The sequence below is a fragment of the Pseudopipra pipra genome, chromosome 4, assembly GCF_036250125.1.
Source record: "Pseudopipra pipra isolate bDixPip1 chromosome 4, bDixPip1.hap1, whole genome shotgun sequence".
Lineage (NCBI taxonomy): Eukaryota > Metazoa > Chordata > Aves > Passeriformes > Pipridae > Pseudopipra > Pseudopipra pipra.
In genome coordinates this window covers 60,659,374-60,671,093 of record NC_087552.1, presented here as the reverse complement: position 1 = coordinate 60,671,093, position 11,720 = coordinate 60,659,374, and the positions used below count along the sequence as shown (strand labels likewise).

Genomic DNA, 11,720 nt, shown 5'->3' with positions numbered 1-11,720 from the left:
TCAAGAATTTTCATAATACCTATTATTCCATGAAAACTAGCTCTTTCTCAATTGAATTAGCTAGAAATAGTTCTGATGTATTTTGCTTCAACAGTGTGAAGTGGAAGAAGGGTGCTTTTAGCAGAGCCAAGAAGTTTGGTTTAAAATAGCTCAGTATGGGGAGGCACAGTATCTTAATTTAGCCAAATGTTAGGGTGGCTCAAACACTTCACAAGTTTTTTTTGATTTTCAAGTTTTTCCTAATTCCAGCTTCTGCCCAGTCTAAATTTACTTGCCATTTTATGTAAGAGGCAAACAATATAATCTGCCAAATTTTGTTTATAATGTGCAGGCATCTGATTTCCTACAGTTTCCTACAAATTATGAGGGCAAGCTTAGAGAAGACCCTCATTCCCTTACTGCAGCAGCGCAGTTCCAGTGCAGGCTGGCAGGGAGAGTGCTGAGGGAAATTGGAGCCTGGTAGTGGGGCACATATGTACCCTCACACCGTGCCAGAGTGTCCTTGCTGCCTGGGCAGCCCTTCCTAACTTCTCCCTTTCTCTGCAGCTCCAGCAAAGGTGAACCTGATCTCAGTCTGCATGAGTTACTTTGTATTTTTAGCAGAATATGGTAAAATTATGATGTTGGAAGTTCAAGAGAAGGAAAATGAAGGAGGAAATTATAGTACACATTTCCTTTCAGTAGCAGGCAGTGAAGTAAAGTAAGTAGTCTTTTACTTGTGACTGTTTGACTAGGAATACCTCTGGGTTCTGTAAGCAGTAGCTGTGGTAAGTTCCCTAAGTGCAGGCAGAGATGATCCTCCAGAACTCCTCCAGGACGTTTGGAGTACCTTGAGTTATACCCTTAATTACAATACTTATCAAAGAAATATCATTTTTTAATCCAGTAACTGTGTTTGCTTGGACATCTCTTAGTGATTACACCTGATATAGTCTAGCATCAGGCATGAGTGCTTGGATAAATCATTAACAAGGAATATAAGTATTGTAGGCAGAAACCAGAATTATAAATCAAGACTTTGGCAAATGATGGACCACCAAACTGCAGGAAGACTTTTTTTCCACCTCATTTGCCACAGGTAAAGTCAAGAAAGCAGAGCTAAAAAAATTATATTCTGCATTCCGGTATTCTATATGCTACACTATATCAAGGTACAGATGTGGAAAAGCTCCTCAGTCATACTGTGCCATTTTGAAGAGCAACAAGCAAAGAAGGGAATAAGCAGAAATAAGAAATACCATGGAAATTTTAGTCTTGTGATATTAAATCCTAACTGTAGCACATGCTGGCCTGTGTTGTGCTTCATTCTTACTTTTCCCTTTGCTTTGAGAAAAGGTACCAAGCAAATCCAGATCTGATATTTCCACAAAGCAGAATCTATGCTCTGAGCTTTCACTCAGAACTTTCTATCGCTGTTGCTCTTTAGCATGGGGTTAAATAAAAAAAAAGAGCTGCTGGAATAATATGAAAAAGGAGTGATGACAAGCAAAATATGTGGCATACATCACATGAAAAGTAGTTAAGGACAATAAGTATAAACAATAAACTTGGAAGCCACAGCATCAAATCCCGGACAAATATTTATACACATGTATACAAAAGCATATTTTACATAATTATCAACCAGGAAGGATGTCCTTTGTCAAGTTTCTTATTTTTCAACCTTTGAACTGTCACATGGATCCTTTCCAAGTGGCATATCTACCCTGTATAGTTCTTTCAAGAGTAACTGTGCTATTTACACACTCTGGGAGTCGGAGACCATACTTCTATATCAACTTTGTTTCCTTGGCTGCCTCGGTGGGATAGGAGCCTGATGGGTATTTCTCTTCAGAATATGTGAGCAGCATAATAATTAGTCCTGGCCAGAAAACAAGCACTCAGTTTCATGAAAGTTGGTGGGGTTACTGCAGTTGCTTTTCCTCAGCACTAAAATTAAACTTTGAAAAATATTTTGCCCAAGAAAAGTACAGCAGCCACATCAGAAATCACGGTAAGATCCCTCACTGATAGGATGTAGCTTTGGCATAGGTCTCACTTACTTCTCATAGCTGTTCCTTTTTTTTAGAAGTTACACATATCTCAAGTAAAAAATACTTTCTTCATAGCCTGATTCATGTTGAATGCATGATTCATTAAACACGGGTCTCCCATTCTGCAGGGCAGTGCTTTAAACAATGTGTTTGTGAATGTGTTTTTGAATGTGTTTTTATTTAGTTTGCCTAGTACATAATTTTCTGACATGTCTAAACAGAAAGGCATAACAAAAAGTGATGAAGGTCATACAGAAGAATGAAGCAATCTGTTTCCCCGAGCTGTTCTGGAGCTACTCCATAGATTGTATCCCCACTCCATCTCCCTCCCCACCAGCAGTGTTTTTGTATGTGGGGGGTCTATTGGCACGTCACCTTGTTCCATGACAAAATCAATGCACAAACCCCAGCTATGTCTTTGTTTTGTTATGAGCCCACCACTTTGGCATAAAAAAAAAGAAATTGGGAACCGAAAAATACAAAAAGCAGCACTGGTGCCAGCAGGAAATCCTTCAGGAACAGCAAAGCTTAGGATGCACCTGTAGAAGTGCCAGACTCTCCAAGCAAAGGGGAAAGAGCAGATGGACTGACACTCAGGGGAAACAAGCACGGAAATGGGAGAAAGATGCTTGGTCTAAAGAGGGAGAATGTTTTGGACCCTTTGGGATCTTTGTTTACAATAAACAAAGAAAAAAAATCAGTAATTGGTGTCTGTTATCCTGTCTCACACTGAACAGCACCACCAGTGCTGTCGTGGCTCCAGCTGGCTACAAGTGAGCTCACACAGCAACAAGGGGGGAAACAAGTGCTGATCAGATAGACAAGGGAGAAGAACTAGACTGTGCAAATCTGTGTGGAGAAAGATTAAGGAATAGCTGTTCCCAAACACCTCTTCCCTGGACATGAGGTTTAAGTGCCCATCCAATTGTATTGTTATTAATTGTGAAGCAGTCAAAACTGCAGAACAGTTTGAAACATCTGAGCTGAAGGACAGATGTCACGACTTCTGAGAATGCTCAGGGTACATCTATGTTCTTGTCAGTGTATCTTACCAGTTACTTGATCCTACTGAAATAATCTAGAAAGAGGCATCTTAAAATCTAGTAATTCCAGTGATATTTCAGCAGAGCGCAACACTAATGGAGAAAGCAAGTCATTAATTCAGGGATATTAAGGTCTGGTGTAGGCCTTGAAAAGCTCTCATCTCTTCTGCTGTCTCCATAGCCTGGTGTGAAACAATGACATATAAAAGATTGGAGCTAGTTTTCTATGGGATGTTTGGTAGGAGATTTCTGATCAGAAAAGTTTTTAGAAAAAATAACATATATATATATACGGATTGATTGATTGATTTATACATACATACATACAAATCAAAAAGCCTTTCAAAACATCCCTGAATCATTGCTAAAAGAAGAACTTCATGGAAAAATAGGCAAATAGAAATAATGATCCATACAAAGACAAATAAATCTTATCTATCCAGGCAATCAGAAAGATTTTGTTAATTTACTGATCAGGAAAATGTAGCACTTACTGATAAAGGATTTATCCTCCATACTAAAACAGAGTGTTTGAAGAGAGGAAAATAAACTTTGCTTCCTTTCTTTCTCCAGTAGTGATCTCCCATTTGAAAGTAAGGACATTTGAAGGACAAAATAAGGTGAGATAGAGACTGTGCTCTAGGACTCAGGGACTCAGGGGAACTGAAGAGTCTACAACTTTTTGTGCTTTACCAAATCCCTAATGGAAATAACTTTGGGGGGAAAACCCACAGAAAAAGTAATTGATCCTGACATAGCCATGCTGTAACTCTTTACCCCAGCTTCCCTTAATCTCATCTATTGCTTCCAAAAATACTAGTCTAAGAGGAAGCATTTCTTAAAATCTTTCTGAAATGAATAGTGGATGAGCGTCAGAAACCTTGTTGTAAAAGCCTGAACATCACAGATCTCCATGAGACACTTCTGTATGCTATAGCAACAGATCTCCCAAAAGAATATCCAGAAAGTTATCCAGAAGGGATAGTTTCTTCTACTGTCTAGAGGGCATTGTCAAGAAGATGAAGCCATTTTCTTTTTCAGGGATGCACAGTAAAAAGACTAGGGGCAATGGTCAAAAAGTGAAGCAAGTGAAATTCTGCTTAAACATTTTAAAAAAAAAAAAGGCACCATGAGAGTGGCTTCCCAGAGAGGTTCTGGATTCTTCATCCATGGAGGTTTCCAAAACTCTACTGAAGGACACCTTTAGCAACCTAATCTAATATTGAAGTTAGCTAGGATTTGAGCAATGATTTGGTGGTGGGACCAGATAATCTGCAGACATCCCTAAATCATTCAGTGATACTGTGAGTATTCCAAGAATGGCAATGACTAAATGTTTTCTTTCTGGAAGGGCCTGTCATACATAGTACTGTCTCCTTTTTTTCATTCCATAATGCTAATGCACAACTGGAAAGGCAGCTTTATTTTTATAACATCGTTAGCTGTTTTAGCAGTCAGTCATATTGGGTGCATTTATTTTAAAACCTGAGGGCTAAAGGTTTTATCAAGGACATTTAAAATTCTAATTTAGGCAGCACAAATAATATTCCACAGCATGCTGGATTCACAGTCTACCTTAAGCTACCTGGAGATTTGCTCGTATATGTAGTTTACTTCAGCTATTGTCTTCAAGGAAAGATTAGCTAGATTTCTATCTGTCTTCAATTCCTTAAAAACCCAGTATCTTTGGGGACCTGTCTGATAAAGTTCTTTAGTTCCATTAATTATTCACTAAAAAGCATTCTGCAAATCATTATCACAAAATTATAGCTTCAGAGAATTATACAGGTTGAGTCATCTCTCAAAGACAAGAGTATCTTTGCAGTGATGTAAGTCAGCTTGTCCTTATTACCCTCAGATGTATCTCATCTGGACACAGGGACTTGTATTCAACCAGTGTGCTTCAATGGTCCATAACTCGATCTTTCTCTACTATGGGTAGTAATTTGCTCCCCAAAACTCCTACTTGTGTATTGTAGGCACAAAGGCCCTGGGAGACCTGAGAACAGACCTTGCCAATGAAGAGTATGTCCAGTTTTTGAATCACTTCTGCTTTATCTTGTTCTTTGAGACAGAGTTACCTACACCATTCAGCAGTGGCTCCATCTTTTCCTTGGTGTTTGTCCTGCTTTGCATGTGCCTGTTGAAGCCCTTCTTTGTGCCCCTCCATACCTCAATAATTTTAAATTTGGTTCAGGTTTGGCTTTCTTAATTCCTTCCCTGCATGTCTGTCACACACACAGACCCAGCTAGGACATCCCTGGTCCCACAGCTCTTGACTTTAGAGGCATCCAGCTCACATCCAGAGCTGGCCCTCAGAGACCCATTCACTCCCCTTGCTCCCAAGTCATGTCACCTGCTCACTGGCTCCTCCAGCTTGATGTCCCCTAGCGCTCACACAATCCCTACACATCCACACTCACTCCAGCCAACAGCACCAGGGGCACAGACCCTCCAACCCATGCTCTGTACTCACACCCTGTACAAACACAGACACACACAGAATGGAAAGCCATCACCCAGGGAAGAGCTGGAAAGGAGTTAAAAAAGCCAGGACAGACTGCCCTGGTCAGGCACAGAGTATGGCCAGCCAAGCAAACTGACCGGCCAACTGTTCACGTGCAGTCACCCCTTTTATTCCCTTACCCCTCTATTTTACCACTCTTGTTCCTCACGAATTACCTAAGCCCCTCTCTTGTCCCACTTTGCTTCCCCACCAAAACATCCTATAATATGTCTTCTGTAATTATGAACAACTTTTCTTCTGCATCCCACAATATATCCCAGGCAGGATACTATTTGGTTTCCCCATCCTGTCATTGTGTCTCTGAGCTCCTTTGTGGGTGTGCAGATAAGCTTTACCACATAACTTAACAGTCTGGGCAATACTTCTACATCCCTCCCAGATAGTCCATCCCTGCTTCTGCTCTCCCCTTAGTCTTTCTTCCAACATCTAAAGTCAATCAGGAATTCCTGATTTGGCCAAGCTGGCCTCCTGCCACAGCTTCAACTTCCTGCCCTTTGGGATTGGCTACTCTTGTGCTTTGAGGAGATTGTCCTTGAATCAACTTGCTCTCTTGGCCTCCTTTGATGTTCTTTGGCTCCTGGGGTCACACCCACGAGGTCTCTGGAGAAACCACAGTCATTCAGTCACAAATGGCTCCCTGAGTCCATAGGTTTTGACCTATGCTACTAGATCAATTCATCCCAATAAAACACAGTGAAGCACCACTTCTCCACTGCACCAGGTCACTGAAAGACAACCCAGTCACTGCTGGTGCCCCGCACCAGAGCACTGAACTGATCTGCCCTTTACATATACAAACTGAGAAAGTGGGGCTGAGGCAGAGGGCTGTAGAAGATGTCAAAAGAAGCTCAGAGGGTGAAGGGGGGATCTCCCAGAGCAACCTAAGCAGGTCTGCTGGGCCCTGTCCCATGCCTGTCTAAGTTTATTCCCATTTGCAGATCTGACAGGAGATAAATGGACGGACCAGACCATTCAGTGACTCACACAGGAATGAAACAGCTTTGTGCTGGGGGCCTTATGTCATCCCCCATGCTGCCCTTCAGCAGTGCACAAGTATTTTATGTGAGAATCAGGAGGGAAAAGGGATGGGGGAGGAAGACTGGCGTGAGCCTCTGGAAATACAGGAGGGTTTTGTCTTGAATAAAGACTTCTCATTTTAGATGTTACTTTGTCATGTGCTGCTGTGCTGGCTCTTTCTGGCTCTATAATTCATAATTGGTTCATCAGCCTTGGGGTGCAGTCCAGCATTAAGCTCTTTATGTGTGTGTTTCTCCACATTATTTCCACAGAAAGCAGAAACACTATCATATTTGTTAGATTTTATCTGTATCATTACTTCTTTCTTATATGCTCAATTTCCTGTATGGATCTTAAGATAAGAAGCAATCTCACCACATACAGCCAGAGGTGCATGTAGGGTAGTAAAAAGGTCAACGACAAAAGCTATGAGGCACAGTGGTGACATTTGGTCCTCCCACACTCTCCTTGTATGAGAACGCATAGGAAAAGAATAGTACGTTCCAGTTGAGAGAGCAGGCTGCATTATTGAGAGGAGACAGGCATTGTGCTTGTCAGCACAGGCTGATCTAGCACTCTCCTCACTCAAACCCCTCAGCAACACGTGAAACAAAATGAATTCACTTCCACATGGAAAAACAGGCTGCTTACAAGTGATATAGATGAAAGAGATGGAAAGCCCCAGCAGCCTGTAGTGGGTAAACTACAAATAGTGACTCATCAGTGCCATTTTCCAGGATGATTTCCTGCACCCCAGATCTGGCAGCTCAAGCCTTTTGCTCTGTCATAGAGCAAAAGAATCACAGAATCATTCAGGTTGGAAAAATCCCCTGAGATCACTGAGTCCAACCAACAGGTCAGGTGGGTCTGCTCTTGCCTGTTGCACTCCACATAGGACTTGTGCTTGAAGCAGCCCGGATGACTTTGCAGTTTCAAACCTACGTGCTGTAATGGGGGTTAACCCAAAAAGGTGCCATCAGCGTGGAGCAATGTGCATGCATCCACAACTAGATGCAGTGATAACAGTGATGAGACATGGTGTATCTCCTACCCAAGTGGTAACGTGTACAACAGCAGGTAATGGCAACAGTACATCCCTCTACCTCTCCTGATCATGATATCCTTACTTGCAGTAAAAATAAGAATAAAGTGGCCATATTCGGAACACCCAGAGAGTGCAAAGTCCCATTTATGAATAACATAAGTATCTGGGCTTGAGAAAGGAGTTTCACACCACTTTCCATCCAATAATTCTTAAATATAAGGATGCCTAAGATCTAGTGGTGTTTCTGTTTGCACTGAAAAGTCCTGGGTGTTTAAACATGAGTGTATTAGCAAGTTCAGAAGTGTCCATTAGTGACTCAGAGACAGGAAGCAATGAAGAAATTACTGATTTTCCCAACAAAATAGTTCAGGAGCACCCCTCACACAAAATGCAGTAGCAATGAGTCACTGTAAATGCCCACACATACATAGAAAGCATTCTTTGTTTTGATGACCGGTGCACAACTAATTTCTCTACAATTTTTCAGGATAACTAGAAGAAGAGTTCAGAACTGAAATCTCAGAGATTTGAAGAGCTGTAAGTGTAACAATACCACCATGCTGAAGAAGACATGCAGCCTGTGTTCACAGCAGCAGATATAGCTCTGCAGAAGACACAAATGGGATGTTTTTCATGTCCTTTAGATGGTCACCAGTGCAAGTTCACAGTTAAGGCACCGTTGTCTGTCAATCTCTTTGTCCACCTGTAGCTCTAGGTTAGGTGAAGTGGGAGCTGCCACCAAGAAAACACAGAAAAACTTACAGGTTGAATAACATATATCCAGCTCACCAAGATAATTTACATTTTCGCAGTGCCTGCAAAGGAGGTGAAAGAAAGGAGAGCTGAACTGGATGCCCATACAGTGAGTTAAAAAGGTTTTTTTCACAGGAGCTGGTGTGTGTGGTTAGAAATGGCACACTCTTCACAGGTGTCACTTTGTGCTAGCTGGTTTCCTTGTTCCTTATTTATCACTTTATTTTCAGTGTTCATCTCAAACCTTCTCTAAACGTTACGACAGCATTTGCCCTGTGAAATTGGGAAACAATGAGAAGATGACTGTCACTGATGAGAAGTCACTGCTATTCCAAGAAAAGCCAGGAAAGATATAATTTCTTTAATTATTATAACAGCTTCTACTCTTTTCAGATCAAATTTTCTCATTCATAAGTTCTGCTTAGAAGCAACAGCCAGTAATTACAGGTGTCCACAACACTGGGAGTGTTTAATAGCACTGTGAATATTGTGGTTATTTTGGAAAGATTAGTCCCACTGGCTGCACGCCACCTTTTACCAGCAGTTTCTACCATGAAGGATTTTTTCTGTCCTCAGCCATGCTTTGGGTGCCAGAACTATCTACATTTGACAGTAAAAAAAGAAAAGGATAAATCAGAGTGATCAGACCTTGGGAATAGCTGGTGGATAATCTGTTATCCCTAGTTGCCTCAAAAATACCATCCAGAGAACTTGCAGGTAGCAAGTGGGAGCTTGCTGCTTTTCTCTTACAATACTCCTATGCTGTCTGATAAATTGTATGTAATACAGGCCCATTCTTTTCAAGTTCTCTGCTGCAATACATAGTGTAAAAGAAGAGGCTGGCAATTAGGTTCCTGAAGCATTTCTGTCTTCTGATCTTTTATACCCACTTTCTAATCACCTCACACAAAGATTTAGTGTAAAGGCTATCAAAAAAGTGCACACACCTTGATAAGATTAGTTTAGATTTGTTATCTTGGAAATTCACACAACTTAGAGGACTCCAAAACTTGGCTATCAGTTTATGAGATACAGCGCTTTCAAAAACTGTGATTTTCCTTATAGAAGGCAAAAATAAGCACTAGCAAAACAGTTCAAGAGGAATACAGATCCATGAGCCCTTTACTGCAATCTCAGGGGAAATCCTAAATTTGGACTTCCCTAGGGTCCTGTTTACAGTAATAAATTCCTGTGGAATAAAGTCAGACAGCTTAAGGTTGTCTGCTTAGGAAAGAAGTGAAATCCAGCTCACTTCAGAGACCTAAGGGGATGCAAGACCCTTGCAAAACACACTGCTTTTCACCTCCCTTCGTCGTTCCTCATTTCACTTTATCTTTTGTTCTTCCCTCCCATCCCATTCAGGGAATACTCTTTCATCTCTTCTTTGCTGAGGCAGTGTTATTATCTTAATTATGCCTCTCGTGGAAATACTCTAGGGCCAGAAAGTTTGCAAGGAGTGATTTCATGCTCACATTCATATTGGGAAACTCTACTGTCTTCTGAAGCACTGGGAGTATGTGTTTTTACTGTCATTTCTGCTGCTTGCTCAGTTCTGCTTGTCCTATTTATTCATCTTGATTAGGCTGCCAAGGATAGCTGAAAGGAGGCTTAACATTTACTTGTCTCTGACACTCCTTATGTAGTTTGAGGTGTTACCAAATCAGCAGTGAGGGCACCTCCCAGAGCCACTGAGTCCACACTCACCTTATTTATTTATTCATTCTTGGTGAATCAATGAGAAGGAAAAAAGTTTGCACAAATCAGACTACTGAAAAATAGTGGGGTTTAAGAGTTTTAAATTTTAAATTAATTATTCCACTGTTCCACTCTAAAAGTGACTCTTGAGCTTACTGAAGCTATATATGTTCGACACCCAGAGCACACAGAGATTGCAGCATTACTGCATAAACTGCTTAGGTTAACTAGCTGATTTTTCCAACATGGTATTTGCTTAGATAATGAAACTAAAAAGCACAAGTCAAAAACACTTAAAAAAAAAATGGAAAAATAAACCAAATTCAAGAACCTCTCTTGTGTATAATAAAGTACCACAAAGTTCAGTTGTGAATACCTTATGTTCATATTTACAGGATGATAAAAACCAGGAACAAGTAAAGATCAATCAACCAAACCTGCCAAGGCAAAACCCATGTGCTTACTGACAGGAATATGGGAGAAAACTTCCATTATGAGCTAATTCTTTCTGACCTGTCCCCTACAGATCTTCCTGCAAGAAGCAGTGTCATAAAGAGAGAACAGTTGTTATCTCTCTTATGAAGAGGTGACACTGTTGTAACTGGCTGACCACTTCGGGTCTGACAGCTTGGTATGTCACTTCAAAACAGAGGTTTCAATTCTGCAAAGTTTGCATGATTTCTGGGAAAACAGGATCAGAAAAATTCATATCGTGCTTAGCAGACCACTTGCCAATGCAACCTTTGGTTAGAGGACAGCATTTCTCAGTTCTTTCAGAACTGCTTAGGCCTGACTGAGATGTGTTATGAAAGTCCTTTTTTACAGATAGTCTGTTAAAGACAGATGCTTGGTAAGCAATAATTAAAAATTTATTAATAATTTATAGTTAACATTCTGACACTGCATGGCTTCTTTTGTTTAGATTTTGAGATTTGAGTCTTATTTTGTGTTGGTTTTTTGACTAAGGAAGTAGAATCACCCTATTTGGAGAGGACAATAAGGAACTAATTTCCTCTTGCAGAGAACACTTAATACTTCTTAGATGACACACTTGTCTTAGAATTAATTTGACAACTAATCCGAGCCTATGGGCAAGGGAGAGAAGTAAAATAACCCACTGTGTGATGATGAACTATGTTTTTATGGCTACTGCAAAGTTGGTACTTGCCTTCTTGCCTTCAGTGAAGTCGGATTCAACACCTGTCATTTGCAAACAAATTAATTTAGAGCAAACAAACTTGAATTCATCTTTTACTCACACATCAGCCAGAGCACGCCGCTGCAAAGGAATGGTTATTTGAACAAGGATTCCGGGAACTTTACAAATTATTTCCTGGAGTTCGCTTGTGCGCGTTATCTCTGATAACTTCCCGATGCGTAACTCGGGGATGTCAGGGCAAAGTGAGCAACAGAGGGCAAAGAACAGCCAGCCTCTCACCTTCCCGCCCCGAAAAGCTCTCGTTTGGCTCTGAAACCATCGGCACGGCGGGGGCGGCCGGACGCGGCCGCACCGAGCGCCCCCCGCGCCCCCGGCCGGGCCCCGCCGGACCCCGCGGGCAGACGAGCCCTCCCCGGGCGTCCCGGCGGTGACTGGGGCGGGCGGGGGT

General features: G+C 41.4%; 1 protein-coding gene across 1 annotated transcript in view; it reads right to left on the bottom strand.

Annotated features, from left to right (window-relative positions):
• FBXL5 (F-box and leucine rich repeat protein 5) overlaps window positions 1-11,461 on the bottom strand; it is a 66,916-nt gene extending 55,455 nt beyond the window's left edge. The window contains exon 1 of the mRNA XM_064653205.1: window positions 11,373-11,461. The gene's annotated coding sequence lies outside the window, so the exon portion shown is untranslated. The remainder of the gene's footprint in view (window positions 1-11,372) is intronic.
• Between the last annotated feature and the right edge of the window lie 259 nt (window positions 11,462-11,720).